The following is an 18,683-nucleotide window of genomic DNA, read 5'->3' as shown; positions in this document are numbered from 1 at the left end:
CTTTGCCTCCTTGCTCCCTCGCATCTCATTGCATTTGCTAAGTGGGAAGATCCTCCTTATGTCTGATTAAAGTTTTACTGTAATTATATCATGGCCCACTGCCCTGGGGGACTGATTATACGCTCACGTAGATTTTCAGTAGCATTAAAGATAATGGAGCATCTGAGTGGCTTTGGAGTCAGGTGTGCGCAGGTTTGAACCAAGGCTCGGCTTTAAAACTACTTTACGTGTTTGGCTTGCCCTAAGTAAGATGGGTGCAACAGCTGCGTAAACGTCAAGGCCTGGTTTGAGTGTTAGATGAGGTCATGTACATACAGCGCCTTACAGGGGGCTGGCACCTAATAGCCATTTCATTGGAATGTGAGCCATTCTTACTGTTCTTGCCTTGGGGGATATGGCTGGCTTCAGATGCGAATGCATTACTCCAAATGGAAGCAGAAGTCAGAGGCTGGTTGGTGAGAGCTCCGAAGGGGGAGGGAAGCAAGTGGCAGTTTGGAAAGTCACTTCTCTGTACCTGCCCTCCCGGAGCACCTGTCCTCCCTCCCTCCCTCCTTCCTCCCCTCTCTCTCCTGTCAAATCCATGACAGCCTGGGGGGACTTCTGCGTTAGGTGGTGAGTTGGTTACTTCCAACTCTTTGAATTTATGATTTCATTGTTCAGATCTCAGGCATTAAGAAATAGAGGTTCATGGCTCCTTGGCGGGCAGAACATGTCAGGGAGAGAAGTGGCCATCCTCCTCTGCTGAACACTGCCTCATCTCTGTGCTTTCTCAGTGCTGCAGAGTAGAAGTATCTTTCTGCTCCAACACTGAAACCGTGTTTTGCAGAACAAGAGGGCTGTTTAATGAAGCGGCAGTGGGATATTTCCGTCACAGTGGGGTCCTTCCCTGAGCTCCTGCACCTCAGCTGTGAAGTGGGATGAGGCATTCTTTCTGCGGCCCTTGTGAGCACAGTGGGACTCAGCCTCCTGGTTCCTTTCTCTCTCAGGGGCCTGCCCTGGCCATCCCAGCTCTTCCAGGTTTGACCTTCACCTTCCAAGCAGAGTCATGCAGAGTCTCCAGCCTTCTACAAGATATCAATTTGCCCTCAGAAATGAGAACTCATTAAAAAGTGAAGTATGGCTTAGTCACACTGTGTTTTTTAATTGTTTACTCTTCCCTGTCTTCTGCTTGCCTCTTCGTTATTCTCAGCCCTGGTTTTGGGACAGTGGAGGGTTCTCCAGCAATGTTGTGACAAGGTTTCACTTTCTAGTGAATACGCTTGTTTGCAGACGTTATTGGAAGCTTTAAGAAAAAAAAAATCTTAAACCAGTTCACTTTAAAAAGTCAGTAGAACACTTTGCAGCGGACAGTTTCACACAGTAAAAGGCACACTTTGTCTCCCTCAGGGCTCTGCTGATACTTCTCCACTGCGGACGCCGCCCCGAGCGCCGTAGGAGGTTGAGTGGCGTTCCTGACCTCTGAGCACTAGATGACGACAACACCCCCCTGCTCCTGACTTGTGGCAACCACAGGTATCTCCAGGCATTGCCAGATGCCCTTTGGCGGGAGCATAAGCAACGTTGGTTGAGAACCGTTGCCCTGTAACCTGAGACCTGGCCCCTCGCAGCTTCTCTTGCTTTTCTCTTGCTTGCCTTCCTCTTCCCTTGGCATCACCAGGAGACATAGGCCGAGGGGGAAGAACGGCCTTCACTGGCCTGTTGCAGTACACAGCAAAGAGGATTTGGGAGGGCTTTTTGTGGAGTATTTTGCATCTCGGAGGAAGGTTGAGTCATCAAATTGTGAGTCCAGTGACCTTTACCTTGCTGTAGAATGGCTGGAGTAATTTTAATTATTGAAAGATTGTGGGGAGGATAAATATCTTGCTGTTATTTCCTTGACCACATTTCCTTTACCGTATGAAATTTTTTCCCCTCCTAAATTTTATAGAACCACAGATGTCTGTATGGAGTCTGTGGTCTTTCAAACAGCATTTAGGCTGCAGTGTTATTGCTCTCTCAGGGAGGGGACAGAAACTGGTGTAGGTCTCCAGTACAGGTAGGATTCGGGTGGGCATTGGAAATTGGAAAAAGAGGGAAGGCATTCACATTCTCAGGTGGACGCTGGAATCCAGTGTGTGAGTTTTCCTGGGAAACCACTGAGTAGCCGCTGTGAAGCCCATGGTCAGGGGTAAGCCCTTATCATTGAGAAGCCGGGAAGCAAGCACGTGTTAGGTGGTCATGGAGCTGTGGTAGTCCCAAATGTGGGTCCAACTGAAGCCTAGGGGAACGTGATCTGTCAAAGTATTGTGGTTTCTGGCACCCTGCAGGTCTGCTCCTTGGGAGTGAATTATTTCAGTTGATAATGGTCTGGCCATTTCTGGGTAGACCTAAAATGCAGTTTTAAGACTGGGAGGCTGAAGGAGAGAGCAGGGATGGCTCCCATGTTCCTGTGGTCCTCTTTGCGGGGTGCAGGCACAGCCGCTGAGGGCTCCCATGCTTGATGTGGTTCCTGCAGTACCCGCACAGCAGGCTCCTTGTGGAGCAGGGGTTGCGAGTCTGAGAGTCTCTGGGCACAGGGGTAGATCCTTCCTGGATGCCTGGAGGCCTGCCCCGCTGGCTCTGGGGACCTTGCAGGCTCCTTTCTGGACTTGAGGCTTTCGTTCCATCCTGCAGCTCTTGCCTTGAATAGGAAACTGATGTCGCTCAGCTACTGTCAGCCTCTTAGCCTGTGCTCCCTTTTGCTTTTTTAATTTTAAAAAAATTTTCAAAGATTATTTATTTATTTGACAGAGAGATAGCACAATTAGGCAGAGCAGCAGGCAGAAGGAGAGGGGGAAGCAGGCTCTTTGCTGAGCAGGGAGCCCAATGTGGGGCTCGATCCCAGGACCCTGAGATCACGGCCTGAGCCGAAGGCAGCTGCTTACCGACGGAGCCACCCAGGCACCCCTGTTCTCTTTTAACTAACAAAAATCTTAGGCTGAAATTTGAAAACTATTCATGCCAAAGGAAAGAATTAATCAGGGTTTGCTTTTTTAAACTATAAATGCTCCCCTGTCAGGATTCTGACATCCTCCGTGCCCGCTCAGTGACTGGCTTGGCCCTTCCATTGGCACTCAGCCCTTCTGAAGGAGCTCTGTTCTTGCCAGAGATCTTGGTTCGAGTCAGTACACACGACAGAGATCGCCTGGTTGCCTTGAACTGTGCTCCCTGTAGCTTTGTTCCTTACAACAGCCCTAGCATCGGCCCTTCTCATGGGGTGGAGCACATACTTGTGTCACTGGAGCTCCTCCTGCATCTGAAAATCTCATGGAATTGCTTTAGGAGAGCAGAAGCATGCTTCTTCCAGTTAATATTTCATCCATTCTCATTTTTCAAAGAGGGGCTTCCAGTCATAGAACCTAAGCTCCAAGAAATCAGGTCCCTGCTGCATCTCTGGTTTCTAGAACCGTATCTGGCACCCAAAACATTTGTGGAATGAAGAACAGCATAAAAACACACTCGTAGGCAAAGCAGCTGTGTAAGTTGCCAGAAAGTTGGGCATTATGTTTAAAAAGTGGTCAAACATTTTTGGTGCTTCATCAGTGTACCTAATGAAAAGATCTGATTCCTTCTGATATCTAAACTGTTCCATAGACATATGCCTTGTGCTGTTTTCATGTTGCTGTGCATACATATGCCCTGTCCAGGTGCCAGGTGCCCCCCATTACACAGAGCCCCGGTGTCACGGCCTCACCTTTACAGCCCAGCTCGTCCGGTGTACTTGCTGCTGGCCGTGTTTATGAAATACAGGAGATCAAATCCTTCAAGTGTGAAGTGTATGTAGCGTTCTCATTACTCTGTTTTTTAAAAAAGTGAGTTGTCAAATCTGTTGAAATAGAATAAATCAGCTAGAACATTCTTGGATTAAAGAAAAGCGGTACTAATGAATGTATTTGCTATGCATTCCAATCCTATTAATCCTGATGAGTTCAGCCTGGATTAATGTATGGCATGCTTTTCTTCAGGACCTCTAAGTTGGGCATTAACTGCTTGTATACCAGGACAGGAAAGTGTGAGCAGAGTTTTGTGACATGAGCTTGGATCCAGTGTGGCCACGTTCACTTGACTGGACAGCGCAGAAAGCAGCAGTTCTCAGACCGCTTGGTCTTGGAACCCCCTTGTGCTCTGTCATTACAGACTATGGAGGACTTGAAGGAGCTTTGCTTATGTGGGTTGTATGTATAAAAGTTTATCATGTTACAAATTAGAATTTAGAACAACTTCAAGTGTTTATATACTAATCCATCTAAAAATAACAATAAATCATTTTATGTTAGCATAACATTTTTATGGAAAATATCTAGTTTCCAGAACAACAACAAAAGAAAATTAGTAAGAGTAGCGTAATTTTATATACTTACCAATCTCTTTAATGTTCAGCTTAATTGAAGACAACTTGATTCTTATGTCTGATTATGCATCAGTCGGTTTTGATGTGTTGTTTTAGTTGTAATATATAAAGAAAATATGACCTTGGATAGGTACTTGGAAAAGGAAGAGGACTTCGGGAGTCTTTATGGACAATTATGGGTATTCTTTTTTGATACTGCACGAAAACTTGAAAGGAGATAGTTGGTTCCACAGTAGAATCTGAAACCATATTGACAGGCTTTTTTTTTTTTTTTTTTTTTTTTATTTTTACTGGAAAATGGGTCTGTTTTGTACTTAAAAAAAAAATCCATTTTCTCCTTTGAATCAGTCATTTGTCCATGTATGATTTTGCTTCAGTGAATTACTGTCTTAATGAATTATACAGATCTTCCAGAGGTGGACAGATTTTATCATGTAATTGTTTTCTAAAAATCACATTTGTTAGTATCACCACCAGTATCATCAGAAAACTCTCTAAGTTTTGAGAAACTTTCAAGTTCTGGGTGATAGATGCAAGTTTCCCCAAATTTTAAGTTGTTTGTTTGTTTGAAAGCTCAAATTTATCAATGGCAACCAACATTATCGGTTGTTTTTCTTCTAGATTCTGCTCCTTTTATTCCAGATAGAGATCCGATCATGGCTCTTGGCTCTCTCCCTTCCCCAGAGAACAAAGTATAGTTTTCTTGGCTTGGCCCCAAGGGCGTGGATGACTTTGCCCCCATCTCCCAGCGCTTTGACAGTTTCCAGCCTTGTTTCCAGCCTCCACAGTTTTTTGTTTTGTTTTCTCATTCACTTAAAACCATACACATTTATTGTCTTCCAGTTCTGGATGGAGATCAGAAGTCCGAAATAGGTCTCTCCAGGCTCAGGTCCGGGTGTTGGCAGGGATGTGCTCCATTCCTAAGACTCTGGAGAGAATCTGGCTCCTTGTCCTTCCCAGCTTCCCAGAGGCTGCCTGCCTGCCTTGACTCCTGGTCCCCTGACACGTTCAGAACCAGGGTGGCTGACGGGGTCTCTCACATTGCATCCCTCTGACACTGACTCTCCTGCTTTCTCTTCCATCTTGTAGGAACCCTCACTGATTCTATCAGAAAATCTTCCTATCTCAAGGTCAGCTGATTAGCATCTTTATTCCTCTTGCAACCTTAATTCCTCCTTGCCGTGTAACCTAACATAGTCACAAGTTCCTGGATTTGGGATTTGGACTTTTGGGGGGGTGGGCAGTATTCTTCTTGCTGTCACATTCAAGCCACTCTGTTTTTACATTCAGCTCCTGCTCTGTATGTGTTGGCTAGACTCATCTTCTAAACATTACGTCATCGCGTAAGCCTCTTCTCAACTCTCCAGGTGGAGCCCGCGGAGGTAGAGACCCCCATGTGAGCCACACCATCTTGGTGCCCTTGTCGCAGAAATGCGTCTGTATGTCGGTCTCCCCTGCTGGACCGTGGCCCTCTCAGGGCCCTTGTGGTGCTTGGCGCATGAGAGGGAACAAGCAGTGTGTTGTTTGTTCTGGGCTGTGTTTGAGATGCTACCGAATGAATATCAGTTTCTTTGGTATGATAATATTCCTTTGAAGGACTACACTTCCGTAGGAGAGTGCCATTCTCTGGAGTTACCAAAGTGCTTAGAGGTCAAGTGTCATGGTAGCTATCATAGCTCACTCTCAAGTGGCTTCTGAGAACAGTTTATATTTATATAAAGATAAAGCAGATAATGGCAAATGTTAAATATTGGTAAATGTAGGTGAAGACTCTGTAAATGTTCATTTAACTTTTCTGAGGGTTTGGACATTTTCAGAACAGAAGGGGAGGAGAATGGAGTATCGATGTGGAATGAGTGCAGGTGAGGATGGAGTCGGATTTCGGTTGTGGGAAATCCGTGTGCTGCTGCCGAGGTTCTGGAACTCTCCGCGTTGATTCACATCTTCGTGGGCCTCTTTGGCATACTGATAATCCTCTCTGGGTTCACAGTGGTGCAGATTGTATTCAGGAGGCTTCATTAGACCCCTCCAGCTCCTGGGCAAGCACATGAGTGTGCGAAGTAGAAATGGTAAGATAGAGGAAATGAAGGACTATGTGCTGCTCCTCGACGAGCCTCTTCCTAGGATGCCCCCCGCGAAGGTGCCTGTTCCCACTTGCAGACAGTGGCAACTCCAGTCACTAGATCGCATTTGTTGTGGGACTGTAGGGCACTCCCCCAGCTTATCACGAGAGCACACATCCTATGTTTAGAGCATCCCAGTCCATCCTGATGTCTGCCGGGCAGGGCTACACTTGAGCCCATTGGGCTGCTGCTCCAGGAGAGTCTGCTGCAAAATGCCATTCACGGATGGTGTCCCCCTGTTTCCTGAAGGACCCAACTGAGGCTGTCTGCCTTTGCTGGTCTCAGTGCTCAATGCCATGTTCAGAGGGGGGATTCACTCCCCTCACAGCTCCTGACGAGGGCCTCAGAGCTTGTACTCATCTGCTCCTGTGTCCTAGATCTGTGGAGGTGGCCTGTCTGGGTGATGCTTTGATACCATCCTTATTTGAGATAGGATCATCACTGATGGAGGTCACGTGGTAGGATCACTGGTTTGGAAGCCACCTTGTCCAGTTTCCTGTCTTGTTCCCCACCCAGTGGTGCTTTGCTCCGACCCTCACCTTCCCAGCCACCATGCCATTAATCTTTGTAAGGTGGGATGTCCTTCCTGTTACTGAGCAGGATGGAGTCATCCCTCCTTGTCGTAGCCAAAGGTGTGGCAGTTCTGGGAACCAACCTGATGGGGCCTAATGACTCTTCTTTGCTTTCCAGGAGCAAGAAGCTCCCATCTCATCCCTCCTGAGACATCTTTGCTCCAGGAACCAGGTGATCCTCAGGTGACGAGGTGACGAGTTCTTACATCCTATTTCAGGTACAGTCTGCCCACCTACACCCCAGCAGGATGGTCTCTTGGGTGCTAGAATATATTGTCCGTTTAGTCCTTCTGTTGGCTGTTGACTTTATAGGTTAAGGGACAGCTACACTCTATGTCATCATCTTTTAAAGTTTATGACTACTCTGCCTTTTCAGAGTCCTCTAGGTCTTCAGGCCCATCCACTCAACAGAAGACAGATGTTTCTCCTCGCTTTCATGGTTTTATTGAATTCCTACATTTCCTTCAAACAGAACTCAAAATACCCTGCTGATGGCAAGGCTTCTGAGCAGAGGCCACCGAGGCGTGCTGTGGAGAGATCTGCCAGAGCCTGCCCCTTCATCCTGGTGTAGATGCTGGTGTGCGGCGTGGTATTTGGGACTTGGTGGGACCTGCTCTGGGCCAAGGCCCCTGTGCAGCAGTCCTGATGCACTGTGCTGTGGTCCTGCCTTTAACTCTTGGAGCCTTTGCTTCGCAAGGTCAAGGGCTGGCTCCAGTTGCCTTCCTGCTCTCAAGCTTTTCCTCTTGCTTCTACCCCCTCATTCCTTAGATTTTCCCTCTTTTACTTAGGGATCTTCCTGTAGCTTGTTCTTGGGTTCAGGTGCTATAGTGATCTGCCATAGGTCAGTGTATTTCGGGCGGGTCCTTGGAGCCCCAGGGTCCTGAGGGAGCCAAGGAGCCAGGCAGGGAGGGTGGGGGAAGGTCAGGGCTAGCCAGTGGGGTGCAGTGTCTCCTGCCTGTCTGTGTCAGAGTGGTTCCAGTTTTATCTGATTCTCACAGTTGGGTTCAGCAGAGGAGGTGGTTTGGGAAAGAAGGGTTCTTCTATTAAAATAGTTACAAGCTATCACTCCGGTTATTTTTTGATTGAAGTAATAAGTTCACCAAGTATGGGCACTTCATTGTTATTGTCACTATTTTGTGTATTAAAAAAAATGGAGGTAAAGTTTTTTCAGGCATGTGTGTTTATAAAAGAACCTCATCTGATGCTTCTCTCTCTGTCTCACATTCTTACAATCCTTTGAGCCATTCAGACTCTTAATTCCAAATATAGCTCTATCAAGAATGCACCTATAATCAAGGTCATCCTTCATCAGAGGGACTTTGCAGGGGATATGGCCCATGACCTTTGCCACAGGGAAGCATCTTCAAGCAGGTGGCCTTGAAATTAGGAGGGTTCCCCATGGCTTCTATGTACTTGGGAGACTCCCCACTTGTTAATGAGGCTATTGCAACTGGTCAATGTCAGAACAAAGGTGTAGGTTACCAGGTGCACTTTTGCGAAGACAATCAGGAAAGCTGGATCCTTGCCAGCAGGGCATGGGAGCTATCCGGCGTTGTGCCAGAAGCCACTGTGGACCTCGGATGTCCTTTTCTTTCCTTCTCCTTTCAGGTCTTATTTAGAAAAAGTGCTTAGAGTGAGTTCATTCTGCACTCTTCCTCGTCTTCCTGCGATAGGCAGATGTGTCTGTGCTGTCTTAACAGACTATTTTAGAACCTCTTCCTGTTACCTAATACCAGAGCTTGGCCTGTGTGTGGGGGGTTGGTGCTGAGTGTTCACCTTGGGGTGAAAAGTCTACATCAGATCTGTTTCTTGGATCAGGACACTGCGACAGAATGCGTGGGGAAGCCATCCTTGGTTCTCAGATCCTTGGGCATGTGTCGTGAACTGCTCCTAAATCAGGGGAATTCACAACCTACTAGAAACCACCAGGAGGTAGGCCCTTCTTGAGTGAAGAGAGTCCTACCAGGTGCCAGATGGTGACAGAGGGGGTACGCCCCCTGGAAGCTTTTTGGTCTCTGCCACACTTGTTTGTGCTCCTTGGTTTATCATAACCGTCTTCCTGCCTAGAGGGCAGGCCACCAGGTCGCTTGGTTCCCTTCCCTGGTGTTTCCTCAGCACCTAGAAGGGCGGGGAGGCATAGAGTAGGCCTAAGGCAAATATTTGCCGGATGGTTAGATGGTTGCTTTAGTCTTCCTTCCCAGACTGTGTGCACTCTGAGCCCAGGGCTGGTGCATTGCTTACCTTTGTTTCTCCTATAACTCCCAGCTCCCAGGAGAGTGGCCCGGGGCAGTCACGCCATTCTGTCAAAAATGACATAATAGTCATTTAATGCATGCCATTTTTCCAGAGGAGGAAATGGCTTTCAGATCACTTAGACTTCAAGAAAAAATAGTTGCAGGTCAAGGAAACGTCAACTCCACCATTAAAACAGAGAAAGTTAAGGAAATGTTGGGCTCTGGTTTTTAGCTTCTTGAAGATTTAAAGAGAGAACGGATGCAGACTCATTCCCTGCCTCATGACTGGACCACGGGAGGATAACAAACCACCAATCCGGAGGCCTGAAACAACACCCATCTCTTGTTTCATTGTTCCTGTGGTCAGAAGTCAGGGCACGGCTTGGATCACAAGCCTGGAGTCAAGGTGTTGACTATGGTTTGGTTTTCATCTGGAGGCGTGGCTGGGGTAGAAGCTGCTTCTAAGCTCCCTCAGGTTGTTGGGCAAAATCCATGTCCTCAAGGTTGTAGGACCCCAGAGCCCTGGCCTTTTGCTGGCTGACATTCATGGCCATGTGGCTTTTCCAAGTGTGGCTCCTTGGTTCATTAAGCTGGCAAGGAGAGGCTGCTAGCAAGATGGAGCCTGATGTCATGTCACGTAATCTCCGAGTGACATCAGCACCGTTGCCACGTTCTGCTGACTAAAAGCAAGTCCCAGTTCCCCCACACACTCAGGGAAGCACCAGGAGTGGATCGTGGGGCCACCTTAAGAGATTGCCGACCACAGATCACCTTTACTTGCTCCTTGAAAAGTGATTGCCATCCACTGTCCATTTTTGTGGAAAGTTATTTTAAAATGCTCCTTTGTTTTCTCCAAAATGACCTATGATTTAAATCCTTTAAAGGATCACAACTCTATAGGGTCCATTCATTCTTCTAACCCACTCGGATGTCCTCTGTGCCGTCCTGACCCTGCTGGGTGGGGGTTGCCCCCACAGCGCTCCACTCCACAGCAGGAATGTCAGGTGAAGTTGCTGTTTGTGGAACCTGGCTTTGGATTCCACAGTCCAAGCTGGTCTGGAACCCGGCTGCAGTTTGTCACAGTGTTTGTGTAGGGAAATGTGGTCCTGAGTCTCAAGTGTGACTGACTGGCTGTGAACTTTTAGAAGGCAAGACGCCCTCCCAGTAATTTTTTTCTGTGGCAGTGTCTATGTAGACAGCGTTATTTGGGGCCTAAGTTGTGATGTCTGTGGGTTACCCTCTAAAAATTCCTTAAAAATAACAGGAGTCTGTGCTGTGTCTCCTCATTCTCTGGAGATGTGGACCCTGATTGTTATAAAGCAGTCACCAAAGAACGGAGAATTTCATGAAGGGCAGTCTGAATGATTGACTGTTGTTACATGGAGAGGCTGTGGGGTCACATTCAGGTAGCATTCCATAGGGGACAGGGTGATCGGATTGCCCTGGAGTCTTCTGTGAAACACAGCAGGTGGCGCTGCCTGGACAGAGGCTGCATCGGTGCTCCATCCCGCACGCGGCAGGAGCCCCCGCACACCGAATGCTGCTCTCTTGTCTGGTGCAAGGAGAGACACTTGTCCAACTTCCTGGGCTGCCTTGTCCACCTGATGGCAGCCTGACCCGCTGGCAGTCCTCTGCCAGCATTTGGTGGTTTGCTCCAGCATTTTGTGGTGCACGGACCTCTGTGGAACTGGCCATTTGCTTCCGGGGTCATTTCTCGCCCAGAGAACAGAGACCATTCTGGCCCCACATACCGGGGGTTTCCTCCCAGTATATTCCGGAAGGTAGATGAGTGCAGCAGGTCATTGCCGGACTTCAGCAGGGAAGGTGGCCGGCCGCACAAGGAGGCTGTGACATCTCTTTCAACATTTACATGCTTTTCTTTTTGGGATGAGGGCTTGCGATTTTGGCTACTGGTAAAATGTCATTACAGGAAGACCAACCATAAAATGCGGCATTTCCTGCTGAGGGGTTATTCGTGCATGACATATGCCACATAGATAATTCCCATGGTAACTGTGGGTGTGTGGAGTCTGTGTATCTCCGGGCTCTTTGAGGAGAAAGCCCAGACAGGGAGCAAATGGCAGGTGAATGTGAAAGATTAGAGCCTTTGCTTGTGCAAAAGTGCTTTATTAGTCGGATTAAAATATCGTGCTCAAAGGCAAACATAATTGATTTGCTCCCCAGAGAAAGAAGGCTGAGCCACGAGCAATCAGCTGTCCCGGTGCTGTTTCCCCCTCCACTCTGTCCTTCATGACAAGACCAGAGCAATCCTTCCAAGAGAAGGTTTTCGAGATGATCTTCCTTTGCTTAAAAATTTCACATCTGAATGTCAGTTTCTCAGCTGGCCATTCAAGACTCTGGTAAATGGATGGTCCTGCCCGACCCGCCTGTCCACTATGGTCACGCCACTTCACCCGGGTCGTCTGATGTGTGTCACAGGCAGTTCAGTGGGCCTTTGCCTTCCCTCCCTGGTCACCTCAGCAGGGATATGTAACCCACAAGATGAACTTGCGTCCCTCATGGATACACAGAACATGCACAAAAACACACATGCCTACGAGTGTCTTTCTTTCAGCCACTACAAGCTCTGAAGAACCTCCGAATCACTCCTTTCTTTCCCCCTTAAATCTCTTCATTGGAACCCATGTTGCCTTTTCTAGTTTCAGTCTGCTTCCCCAAATTTGATACAGACTTAGGCTCAGAGGATGTGTAGGAACAAGGCTGGTAAGAGGTACGACCAGGTCTGCCTATGACGAATCCTTTACTCGTTGCTATTTCTCTAGGTTAAAAAAAATAGCTGAATATTGATAATTTCATATGGTTCAACCTAATCCTGTGTTAAAGACTATTTAATTAGACTCCATGGCTTATAGCCCTGGGGGACTCTTCCGGTCCTGGAGGTAGTGGTTGATAAAGTTTGTGGAAGAATTTCTTCTTTGTTTTCTGGGTCAGCCCTGAGTGGGTTCCTTTCTTTTCACATTCACTTTTGGAAATTTCCAAACATGCACAAATGTAGGGAGAAAGCATAATGAAGTCCCATGTACTCAATTATTCACATCTCCCAGGTAGACTCTTGACATGGATTTAACTTGTCTTTGGACGCTTATGCCTTCCTTTTTTCCCACTTGTTTGTTTGTTGGTTTTATTAGAATATTTCCTTCCCCTTAACTCAGAAGCAGTCCACACTCAGAAAAAATTATCCATATGCAGAAAATAAAAAATGTCCTTAATCACCTGTTGAGAGACAACTACTTCAGTTTCCCTTCCAGGCCTTTCTTTATATAAACTCATATTCAGTATGTCATTATTATTTCCCAGAGGTGCTATTTCATGTTTCTCTCTCTCTCTCTCTCTCTCTCTCTCTCTCTCTTTTTTTTTTTTTTTGACACTTTCTCCCTGCTTTTTTCAGGGATGTAGTATCTCCAACATAATATCTAATCCCTCTGCTTTGGCCTGTTCTTTCTAACACATACTTTTCTAAGCCTTGCTGTCTGTATGCTTTCCAGAACTTTCCCTGAAGCCTTGGTTGGGCACTGGAACCCAAACTACCCACCTTTCCTCACTCCCAAATAAAGTTCCTATTGCCTCAAAGCCCATGGGTCCTGCCTAGCAGCTGGAGGGAAGTAGGTGGATTATGTTAATTTACTCCACCATGTGAATAACTAATTGACTTAATTTTTACAGAGGAGTTGTCATTCAAGAAGAGGGTGTCACTTAGCCCTTGTGAATCTATTATTTGTAGGATCAGGTGACACATTAAGAATTGTCAGCAGCATGGAGAATAAGTTTGGTCAAAGTTGAGTCCGTTTGGCACCTGGCATAGATAGGGTTTCTGAAATCCAATGCATGCATGCACACACACACACACACACACACACACACACACACACACGTGCATATGTGCATATATATATATATATATATATGCATATGTGCACGTGCATGTGCATAAACTGCCTTCTAAACTCCACTCTTACTCTCCTGAGAGGAGTGACAATTGCTACTGTTGGTCTCTGGTGGGGATTAAATGAATTTGCAATGTGTTTCTGTTGAGGAGCTGGTGTAGAATGTTCCTTGTTTCCCAAGAACCCTAACGCCTTTGTGAGTCTGTTCTCTAGCTCAGTTCAAGGAGCTGGACCTGATTTTTCACAGCTGCTTTGTCTACCTTGGAACCAGTGCATTTCTAGAAATTCCAGGTTTTTTTCATAGAGTTGCTTGTGACCATGGGAAGATGGGGAAGCGTGGAAATTTACTGGAGCTTGGCGTCTAAATCTGTGAACTGCCCGGCTTTGTTGAGTGAATGCATTAGTAAATGTAAAAATAATGGGACTGTGAGTGTGCAGTGAAAGATCAGTTTTGTGTGGAATCCTCTGCTTTGCTCCAGGTCTAGATGCCAGTTCTCCTTGTGCTTTTTGTAAGAGGACAGTTCTGGAAGGAGCTGCAGAAAACTCTTTCATGATACCTTGGAGGCCTAGAGAATTAAAGAAGCAATGTTGTGGTAGTAAGTTTGAATTCTGATATTAGGGGAACTTTATTTAAGACATTGCTTTTCTATTTGAGAGACAAACATATAATAGCTTTTAAGGCCCAAGTGAAGTGCTTAACAGTTCATGTAAAGCTGACTTAATGGAATCCCCCACTCTGCAGGACCAGGCTCCTGTTCAGTTCTGGTTAATCAGCGTTGTACTAGAGATGCCCACAGAGTTTGTAGATCACTTGGCTTCACATTCCAAATACAGAACATTTTTGTCACATACTGCAAAAATAGGTATGATTAAAGGCATGTGTCAGAGGAGCTCTGAGTTCCTGATGGAATGCGTGTTTTTGTCGTAATGCATTTCTGTACACAGGGCCAGGGCCTCTGTCCTGATAAAGGACAGCCTTCCCTAGTGATGGAAATGCCATCCAGAGACATAACTACTGACTAATCACATCCTGTTGGCTTGAGGAGGAGCATTTCTAGATTGTATCTGGGTATCTGGTTTTTGTGACAATGTGCTTAGTAGTCCTTCCCCTGGCTTCTTGTTTTTTATATCATTCTTCAATTTGAGTAGATAATAATTGCAAAGATTTGACTATAGCTAAGTTAGGCAAATATCTGTGTCAAAGCCTCGCTTAAAGACAGCCCTGACGACAGGAACACTTCGCTGATGGGGACTGCCTGCCTTCTGCTACTGGGAAGCAGAGACAGCCGACAGACTGCAAATTGATATCTTGAAGAAAGAAATGAGAATGAGGAATGCCACACCAGAATGCCTACTGGTGTGGCAATAATAGCAGCTCTTTGCATTGGAAGAATAATGGATTTCGGGACGCCTGGGTGGCTCAGTTGGTTGGGCAGCTGCCTTCGGCTCAGGTCATGATCCCAGCGTCCTGGGATCGAGTCCCACATCGGGCTCCTTGCTCTGCAGAGAGCCTGCTTCTCCCTCTGCCTCTGCCTGCCATTCTGTCTGCCTGTGCTCGCTCTCCCTCTCTCTGATAAATAAATAAAATCTTTAAAAAAAAAAAAAAAAAGAATAATGGATTTGGTTTTTCAGTGAGCTCCTTAATGCATTGTCTCATTTGACCCTCATGTGTACCTGCAACAGTGGGACAACAGTGCTGTCTCATCTTTAGATCTGGAAACTGAGGGGCACCTGGGTGGCTCAGTGGGTTAAGCCTCTGCCTTCAGCCCAGGTCATAATCTCAGCATCCTGGGATCGAACCCACATCGGGCTCTCAGCTCAGCAGGAAGCCTGCTTTCCTCTCCCTCTCTGCCTTCCTCTCTGCCTATTTGTGATCTCTCTCTCTCTCTGCCAAATAAATAAATAAAATCTTTTAAAAAAATCTTTAAAAAACATAATAAGATTTGGAAACTGAGAACCCCAAACACTGATTTAAAGATAATGAATTACAAAACCCTAGGCTGAGGGTGTGACAGGTACTCAAACTGTCCCACCGTGGGGTGGAGCGGGGAAGCTGTCCCTCAAGGCGAGACAGGAGGTGGGGATAGAGCACACCCCGTGACATTTTCCTGTGAGGAAAATGAGAATTGTTTCAAGGCTTCGTAGAGAAGACTATGTTGCTTAGGCTGGATTTGAACCCAACTGACAACTTTTTACATTTTTATTTGTTTGAAGAAACAGAAACATACTCTTCAGTAACTCGGACCATTAACTAGTCAGCTGACAAAATCTCTTTTAATAGAGAGACCCTCCTAAGTTGTTGGAGAGTAACGGCAGTGATTACCTAAGATGACGGTCGGTTTCCTATCTGCTTCCTAACACCGAGTATCTGCTGTGAGTGCTCTGTAGGATGTGGTCCTGTGAACACTGCTCTGTGCATCCTGTGTGCTGGGGGATGGAGGAGTGCTCGGGTGCCATTTTCCTGGGGGGACACATAGAGACCTTTCCCTCCGCCAGTCAGCCCTGCCTCCTGTCCCTGCTTCTCTCCTGTACCAGCTCTCCACACCCTCCATGCCTGTTCTCCAAACCTGAAGATCCTGCTTCAGAGGATGGGGCAAGTCTTTGGGGCAGAAAGACTTGGGCTTGAGCCCTGATTCCATTGTTCACTGGCTACATGCTCTTCGGCAAGTTACCTGGGAGAAAGTCACGGGAATGACTTGGTCTATGGTGGGCTGGGCATCATTCATTTAAAAAATCTTACCATGTGATTCTCTTGCACACCCAGGGTTGTGAATGACTGCGTTCTGGTAATGCTGGGTTTCCTTATTTCTGGAATGCAGAATATTGCCAGATAGATTAAGGTAGTGTGAAGATTAAATGAAATAATTTATCTAAGGGATCTTTCATTTGGCTGATGTCCCAAAATGTTAGTTGTTATTAACTAGTGCTATTTGTTTTCTGTTTTAAAAAGTTAACACATCTCATCACAGGCATTACGACAAATACAGAAACGAAGAAAACAACCCGTAATCTGAAAGATTATCTCAGTGTTTTCGTCCTTTACACACCCCTCCCCCTCACCTACATGCTCACTGGGATAATAAAATGGGCTTTTTTACTTGATATTTTCCCAGAACATTAAAGCTGTTGAAAACGCTTGTCTGTCTGCATACCATTTCGGCAACAGATTTGCCCATGACAGATCTTGTTCTAGTTCTTTGGTTAGTATGGCACTGTCCACTCTCAGCGCCATGGGTGGGTGATCTGCTTGGGTCTCTGTGCTTCGTGAGCTCATGGGGCGGTGGCACCACTCACAGCTACCATGGAGCCTGGTTCCCTGCGCCTTTGTGTTCCTTGCTTGGCTGAGGGGCCCTCTCATGGTCAGGGTCTGCATTCCTGTTCACCTTGCTCTTTGCCATTTCTGCTTTGGAAGCTCTCTTGAGTACTTTCCTGTTCCCTGGCTGACTTCCCAACCTGTGCCTGGAAGCTGTGCTGCACCCCAGGTGGGTCCCCATGGCCTCCTCCTGGCCTGTCCCCCTGTGGCTTGGAAGTCAAGACCGAGAGGCGAAACCTCTACTTTGCTGCCTCCTCCTGCTTCCCTCCGTCCAGCAGCTCTGCTCCACTGTGCAGACAGACTCAGAGCTTATGGCCACGTGTCGGGCTGTCCACACTGCTGCTGATGAGACGTCAGAAGCTTCCGGCAGCTTTCTGCATTTAGCCCTGTGGAATCCGTAGAAGGAGGCAAGCCATGGACGGCCGGGCTCCTGGGGCTTTTTCTGATATGGCCAGAGTGTTAAAGTCACTGAGATCTGGAGGACGCGTGGGCGCTGTGAGGGCATGTGATCACATTGGATCTTGTGCCTGCCCATGCCAGTGAGAAGCCATGTTATCTGTGGCCTGTGATAGAAAAGCATAAAGCATCATTATTACTGAGGCTTCCAATGGAAGCAAGGAAATGCACAGGTGGACTTATGGACTGTAGGCCTCTATCTTTGCCTGATGAAATCACGCCTCTTGTCCTCAGGAAAGGACAGGTGTCCCACACTCTTTAAAGGTTTGCATTATGCCACTCTGCTATTACAAAGTGCTACTTGTCTTTTATTAACTGAAGGAAATCGGAAGATTTTCGCTTTTACAAAATAAAGTCAAAAAGCAAAAATGGCATTCAGCATTTGTTCTGTAGCAAGCTGTTGCAGAGGCTGCCCAAATCCGGAGATCCCAGAGCCACGCTCCTTCCCTAGAGACTGTGCTCCGCATCTCAGCGTCAAGCCGCCACAGCTCTGAACTGTATCTGTGAGTAGCTCTGCTCTATCTCGATTTTCTTGGTGTATCCATTAGCAAGATGTGTCCTAAGGTGTCAGAAAAGCCTAAAGGAGGTGATATTTTTGGGGTCTGGGAACGCTCAACAAGTTTTCCATGTAATTAATGGTGGTTCCTTTGCTTTACACCGTTTCACTCATGAAGGGTTCTATAACAACACGCTACTTTCAGATAGCAAGGGGGGAGGCCTGAAGTGGCCTTTGAGATGGACAGTTAGACCTTCTCCTTTGGAGTTCCATCATCCGATGGGCCCAGCTCCTGGAGCTGTCGTGTGTGCTTACCTCTTCCTACCCCGACACTCAGCTTCCCGGGGTGGGACCATGGGTTTGTGCATTTCCATAAATCCTGGCTGTGTTGAGCTTCGGGCATCAAAATGGGGTGAGATTGGTGAGACGTGGTGGGATTTAGTATAGCTGTTGATCGTTGTACAGATTCCTCCCCACAAGAAAGGATGACCTAATCTTCAGGTAACACTTTAAAAACCTCTGTGGCAACTTTCTGCATAAACCCCAGCAGCAAGAAGTCCGTAACAACCCACCATTGTGGGAATTTGAACGGTTGGATTAGGTTTACACAGATGCGTGTTCTTTCGTCTTCCTGTTGGTTGAATGACCACCTTTGGGGTTTCAGCATGAATAGAAATAGTGGCATAATGTGTACAAAATTCTGACAGTTGATGCCACTCGGAGAATATAGTTTTATGCTACTTCTAGGGAGATGGAAAGGATATTCCTTAAACTTGAACCCAGGACATGGCAAATATCTCATTTTCAGCTACCCTGCTGGAAAGTAGAAACCTGCTTCTTGGAGACCTGTGCCTTCTCTGGGCCGTCCGCCCCGGGCCTCCCAGTGGCATTTGGCTGCATTGTTTTTCCAGCGTCTTCCAAGGGAACGGAGTCTGCCCTTCCCCCCGATGGCAGGTAGTACTTCAGCAGTAACCAAGACACGAGCATCACTTGTATGCCAACTGCACTGCAGTAATAAAAACTAAATAAGAAAAAAAACAAAAAGAAAAGTAACCAAGGTAAAAAAATAGTGGGAAGCCTCCTGTCACAAGTCCATTCTGTGCTCCCCACGCCGTGGTTCACAGAGCAGTTCCCCCGGGGCTGCTGGGGGGCAAGGAAGGGGCCCAGAACTGTCCCTAGAGAAGAGAGCTGCTGTGTACCCATTTAGGAGAATTG

General features: G+C 46.9%; 1 protein-coding gene across 5 annotated transcripts in view; it reads left to right on the top strand.

The window, feature by feature from the left end:
• Nucleotides 1–1,386: 1,386 nt before the first annotated feature.
• LOC111158527 (solute carrier family 7 member 1) overlaps nucleotides 1,387–18,683 on the top strand; it is a 47,254-nt gene continuing 29,957 nt past the window's right edge. For 2 of the 5 annotated variants that reach the window (XM_022520617.1, XM_022520618.1), the window contains exons 1-3: nucleotides 1,387–1,512; nucleotides 7,183–7,282; nucleotides 17,366–17,475. The gene's annotated coding sequence lies outside the window, so the exon portion shown is untranslated. The remainder of the gene's footprint in view (nucleotides 1,513–7,182; nucleotides 7,283–17,365; nucleotides 17,476–18,683) is intronic. The other 3 variants (XM_022520619.1, XM_022520620.1, XM_022520621.1) reach the window with 2 other exon arrangements.

The sequence above is a fragment of the Enhydra lutris genome, unplaced genomic scaffold (assembly GCF_002288905.1).
Source record: "Enhydra lutris kenyoni isolate GAN:26980312 unplaced genomic scaffold, ASM228890v2 scaffoldscaffold60, whole genome shotgun sequence".
Lineage (NCBI taxonomy): Eukaryota > Metazoa > Chordata > Mammalia > Carnivora > Mustelidae > Enhydra > Enhydra lutris.
This window is presented reverse-complemented; position numbering and strand designations above follow the sequence as displayed.